Source organism: Wolffia australiana, chromosome 6 (assembly GCF_029677425.1).
Source record: "Wolffia australiana isolate 7733 chromosome 6, ASM2967742v1".
NCBI classification, from domain to species: domain Eukaryota; kingdom Viridiplantae; phylum Streptophyta; class Magnoliopsida; order Alismatales; family Araceae; genus Wolffia; species Wolffia australiana.
Window position 1 is genome coordinate 1447862 of NC_135840.1, and position 6000 is coordinate 1453861.

Sequence of the window (6000 nt, forward strand, 5' to 3'; positions counted from 1 at the left end):
GGGAGAGGACGAACCGTCGCAAGATGTGGTTCGGCCTCTCCTTACAAATTAAAAAATACAAATATAAAAGTAAAAGGAAATGACGAGGACGAGGCCCAGCAACATTGGCCCAGTCCACTAATCCGAAAATACAAACAAACATGAAATGAACATAAGTAAAGCTAGGAGTTCTTACGCGGGGTACTTGAACCCCGGGTGGCGAGCATCGGCGCGGGCTGCTCGACGTGGCTGCTGTCGTCCTGGCGCGCCGTCTCCAGGATGGTCCTCCATCAATCCTCCTATTTCCTGATACCTGGATAGTACAGCATGGGCCAAAATATCGTAAACAAAAGGATGTAACACTGTCCACACAACAAAGGAGAAGGATACGGTGCTTGTGGCGGCGTCACCAGACTTGATGCATATTTGGGTTTGTCCTTTGCGCCGTTGTGGATGCTTGTTAAGAAAAATAAAACAATTAAGGGGAGCTAAATCTCAATTTATGATGTGATTAATGATATGAGACAAGATTTTCACAATGGAATAAATATGAACCAAAATGGACCTTTACAAATAAATTAAATCACAATGATGATAGAATCACCTCATTTAGAGTCAAATCCATTATATTTTGGTTATTTATATAAGTGATATCATGCCACATAAGTGTACGACGTCTAGGGGTATTTAAAATTTTATTGACATGTTTGACCTCCTCGTATTTTTCTTTATCATCCCTACTAGAAATGTGAGAAGGATCTTCTTAAAATTCGAGTCTTACTGAGGTGGGAAGACATTCAAGAAGAAGGCAAAAATAAGGGGGTACCTAGGGAGAGACTTTCAAGGCTTGCTTGGGGTTTTTTAAATTGTGACTTTTGGTCCTTTATAATTAACAAAGTTTTTCATAGAAACTCATCCACTTTAAGCATATACTCTAGCATCCAATAAACTTTATGTGTGTGACCCTCTAGATCCATATAGTTTTACAATGACCAAAATCTTTCTGGGTGTGTCATGTGGATGAGATATTATAGATATATGGTAATTGATGACAAAAAATGTTCCATGAAAGAGTTGATGAACCCCTTGTGCCTTCCTAACATTATATACCTTGGCACCTCACATGTTGGGCAATTGATCTATTTATTTGGTTATATCAATTTGGAAGTCATTAATATTTGTATTCAATATAGTTCATAAATCTATAATCCCATAACTCCAATAATTATTTATTGGACAATAAAATTAACTGATTGTATCATATGTATATATATTGCTTAGGGCACGATCAACCATCAAACTATAATCAATCATCAAAGTAGCTACTAACACATTCATGGATCATCATAAAACTCAGTTTTGATATTTCCCATGTCTTGGAAAAAGGACTACATCAAACCGCTATCTTTGAGTCTAACTTCTCGTGCACTAAGGGTGAACAATCTCCTATTGAGCACAATCTCTTTTATGAACCTTTTGCAACATTTGAGTAAAGGTTATTGGGAATCACATGATTAGGGACCTGTAGATCTTAAGACCACTGTCATAACCTTAAACAGAGTTGACCTTGTAGTCAGTCAGGTAAAAAATCATCTAGGGATTTTTAAAAAATAAATTTAGTGAAATATTTCTCTATAGAGCACCTAATATATATCTTCAGTGTCTCCAAGAAAATGGTAATAGGATCAACCATTATTCTCTTATGAGCATGAGGAGACAATCTATAATATCTGGACATTTTGAAATCCTCATTAAATACCATTTGAATAAATGTTTAAGATACACATTTTTTAGTGATTGGCAAAAAACATGGTGTCGAGTACGACCAACCCAAAGGTTGTGCTCATAGACCAATCTAGTCGTGCCTTGGATGAAACCCATGGGGGTTTATATATTTAAGGTGGAGTTTTTATAAGATTTTATAGGCGTGGAGTGAGCGTAAATATCCCAATTACAGACAAACCCTATTCGCCCACGCCCATGACACAAAGGAAAGAATATAAAATAGTAATACGGCTGCAAGTCATGGAGGAGACCTCATGCCTACAACTTGGTTTTATCCTTTGGAATTGGTGATGCATGGAGTAGGTGCATTCTTCGCACCATCATTAGGTATCATCGTAGAGGTGCGCCAAGGGTACAACAATTAGGCAAGACGATGTGCATTCCCACCTCTAGTACTCCACGCAATACACCACTTATGAGGGTTGTCAATCGCAAGGGTGCAGCGTCTATGGAGAGGTGGCAGGCTGAGTCTCTCGATGCAATGGTTGTCTCAGGCCTCCGGAGGAAGATCCTACCATGTAGTAGAAGGGGACGGGGCGCGAGAGCATACCACATAGTTGGCAAGTGCATCGGTTGGTGGATTCCCCTCTTGGAGCTGGTGATGAATGCTGGTCACGCATGCATAACATCGCGCGACGTGCTGCCATACTATCTAGACATGCCACTAGGAGCATGCGAATGCACATAACATATTGATTAACAACTGTGAGTTTGATTTTATGATGATATAGTGAAGGTGATAAGCCAAAAATAGGGGTGAAAATTACGCAAAATTTTTAGCCCTTGTCGTTGTGAATTTTTGGCTTATGCAATAAAATTTATAAAACTCTAATTAATATGTATAGTGATAAGTATGAGTGTCGTCCAAGGGAGGCAAGTAGGAATTTCAATTTGATTTTATTTTTGGTGTTTTAGATCCTAATTAGAGTGAATTTGATCTTCAATGAGGATCAAGTCACCCTAATTAGGTGAGAATTTAGAGAGGGGGGTAGAAGAGATGAGATGAAAAGAAGAAATGTGGGCTCTAGATTGAATTAATTGATCCAATTGGATGGATCAAAGAATTCAATTAGAGAGGTTGGAAGAAATTTTTGATTTAAGTTTTGGTTGGTTTTGAGAATTTGCTAAATCAGAAATAAAAAGGGAAATCTTAATCTCCTAAGAATTAAAACTAAATTTTTTAGAGTTTTCTTTTGGAATGCAATTGAATGCCAAGGTAAATCCCTCAATTTCTCCTCTCAATCCTAATCAGGGCTTGTACATGCCGCTCAAGCCAAGCGATTTAGAAGTTCAGATCAGAATAGAGATGAAGAAACAAACAACTTAACCTAATTCATTCAAAATGCATAAAAGTTCAAATACAATAAAGGAAAAAAAGTACCAGATAACTTGATCCAAGCTAGAGCTCCTCCCTGTCTTGCAGCTGTGATAGAGCACCATCCAGAATGAGCTCCCCCTCTCGAAATTTACCTTTTATACTTAGGTTATAGGGTAAAATCACTATTTTACCCCCGTTTAGTACTTAATATTTATCTATCAATGTAGGCTAGATATGAATGATCTAACCGTACAGATAGAAAGAGGGGATCAAGACGAACAAATCCATAAAAAAATTATCTCAATCGGACTTCAGGATCAAAAGTTATTAATAAATCAATTTTAAACCAATTTAATCCATTGGATTTAAAATTGATTTATTTATTAGTTTCGTTTTTAAACACGCAATGACGTGTCGCTCTCTCATTGGCTGGCGCATTTTGAATCCTCCTTTTTGCAGAAAAGTCCTTAAAAAGCCTGGAATTGCTTTTGGACGCCGCCCAAAAGTAATTGCGTATATGCCCCTGGAGCACTCTCTCTCCTCCGATTTCTCCTAAAACATTAAAAATATATATTAAAAATTGCAATAAAACCCTGAATGATTTTAAATAGGATATTTACGCCTGCCGTGGCGACCGAGATCTGTTTTCAGGGTCTTTTTGCAACGAAACGTTGCAAAAAGGCCCCGAAAAGTCTAGAAATTGCATAAATACATTTTTTTGTCTTATAAATATGCCCTTTTTTCATAGAATAAATGCATTTCTTCTTGAAATAAATCCCAGAAAATTCCTAAAAATTCGTAAAAAATTCTAGAAAATTCTAGAAAATTCCCTGATTAATTCCCATGTTGATAAATGTTGAAATAAACTTTTTAATGTGCCATTTTCATCCAAAAATAATTATTTCGAGCTTCAATAAATCCTTAAAAATTCATATAATTAACAGAAAATTAGGGAAAAATCAGAAATTACTTGGAAGCATTATTTTGTGTAAATATATGATAACAACCCAAATTTAAGCCTTTTAAATGCATAAATCATGCTAATAACATGAAATAAAGACCGAAATTAGGGTGTTATCATATACCCCCCTACTTAGACATTGCTAGTCCCTTAGCAACATCTAAGTACTTTGCTGAATTATCATCTCTTTCATCCTGTAAGTCAGACAACAAGTGTGGGAAGTGTTAAGTGTATCAATCACAAGCCGAACTAAAACACTAAATGACATTTTGAGCTCCGACCTTTTCAGGAATGTGGGGTTTCTCTCTCCTTGGCTTGGATGCCTAAGTGGATGAGAAGGGAGTGTACTTGTTTCTAGGTATAACGCTATACCCTCAGGTAAACTCTCTCACTCATGTGCAGTTGGCCTCACATCTCTAGCGAGCAAGATCACTCTCTCCGGGTGACGGCCACCTAGTACTTGCCTCTCCATTAGCCTTTTCTCTTTCCTAAGAATAGAAGAAGCCATTTCCTCCTCCTGTTGAGCACAGAATATTGAACACAACGAATAATATATGATAGAGTTGTGATGGGGGAGAATGAGACTTTGTGAAAGAATTAGGGTGAGCATGAACAATGAGAGATTTATGGTCCAATGGGTGCTGTGCTACCTTGGATAACCTACTCCCAAGATTTTTAGAGGAAGTGAGGGAGATAGAAGAGATGAGACCAATGTGATGATATAGAGAATAAAGACCATCTTGCCCTGAATTGAAAGTCAAAACCAGAAATGGTGCAAGTCAAACCCCTCCTTTCTCTTTGTCTTCTTCTCATTCCTCTTGTCTTTTTTTTTTTTTTTTCAAACTCCTTTTTTTTCGCTTCTTTTTTTTTTTGTATATCAAACAAAGAGGATAACAACAAATGAAACACTTTCCATGACTTGAATGGTTTTTTAAATATTTTATCACAAGTAGCATGAGTGTCATAACAATCACATTGGTCTATGGAGAAGCGATAGAAGAACGAGATTTAGATGATGCAGAGCGAATTATTGACAGAAAAGATACAAAGAGGCAGTATCGTAGTGATACCGTGGAAAGGGAGATAGACGTACTTGGGAGATAAGCATATCCTCAGCGGAAGCAAGGTGGTGAAGTCAAGTTGTGATGGATATGGCGTGAAGCGTGTGGAACAATAAGGTGAATGAAGTGGTGGATTCCGTGCATAGGACTCGGAGAATGGCTGCTCACTATTTTGGAATGAAAGTAGGCTAATGGGGAGACGAAATGCATAAGTGGGATCGGCTATTAGAGTTGATGGAATGGGGGCTCTCAGTTCACTCGTCACTCCCCTTTGAAGCATAGAGCTTCTACCCTTGACTTTCCATCATCTAATCACCTACTAGACACTCTCCCCAATTTGAAATTGAACCCACATTGCTCAAAATCACGTGTTCCACCTCTAACATGCTCATGATCCGCTCTAGGAGCTTAACTTCTCTACACATGTTCCCAAACCATTGGATGAAAATTTCTGATTCATCTAGAGGCATGTTAATTATTTTTATAGGCAGGTTCAATTCATATAATATTCCTCAAAACTAAATGTATAAGTCATAGTTGACCAGTTTAAATGAACTAGCTCCCCCCCCTTCTAAAACATGCATGGTCCTCAATGCATAACTAAGAAAATAATGAAAATAAAAATTGAGGGAGAGAATGGCAAACAGTGGGGATGGACGTGTGGCTCGCCGTTGAGATGATAGATATAAAATCCTGAAATAAGTTGTGTTGCGTCGTACATCATGATTGCTCCAACTTGGTCAACATCCTGATAAAAAACACAACAACACAACTGATAGAGGTTGCACATGAAAAACAATATTTGAAGTCTTTAAACATAGAAATTGAAGAGAGAATTCAAGTTGAGGACTTGGGTCCTAAAAGATCAGGTTGTGGACAAATCTTCAAAACCGCTC

At 37.6% G+C, this 6000-nt stretch overlaps 1 long non-coding RNA gene across 1 annotated transcript; it reads right to left on the reverse strand.

Moving 5' to 3' along the window:
• Positions 1 to 1974: 1974 nt before the first annotated feature.
• Positions 1975 to 3196, reverse strand: LOC144704619 (uncharacterized). Its single transcript, XR_013581863.1, has 2 exons — positions 3146 to 3196; positions 1975 to 2428 (listed from the first exon to the last, which is right to left on the reverse strand). It is a non-coding gene; the product is annotated as an uncharacterized LOC144704619 (long non-coding RNA).
• Positions 3197 to 6000: the final 2804 nt, after the last annotated feature.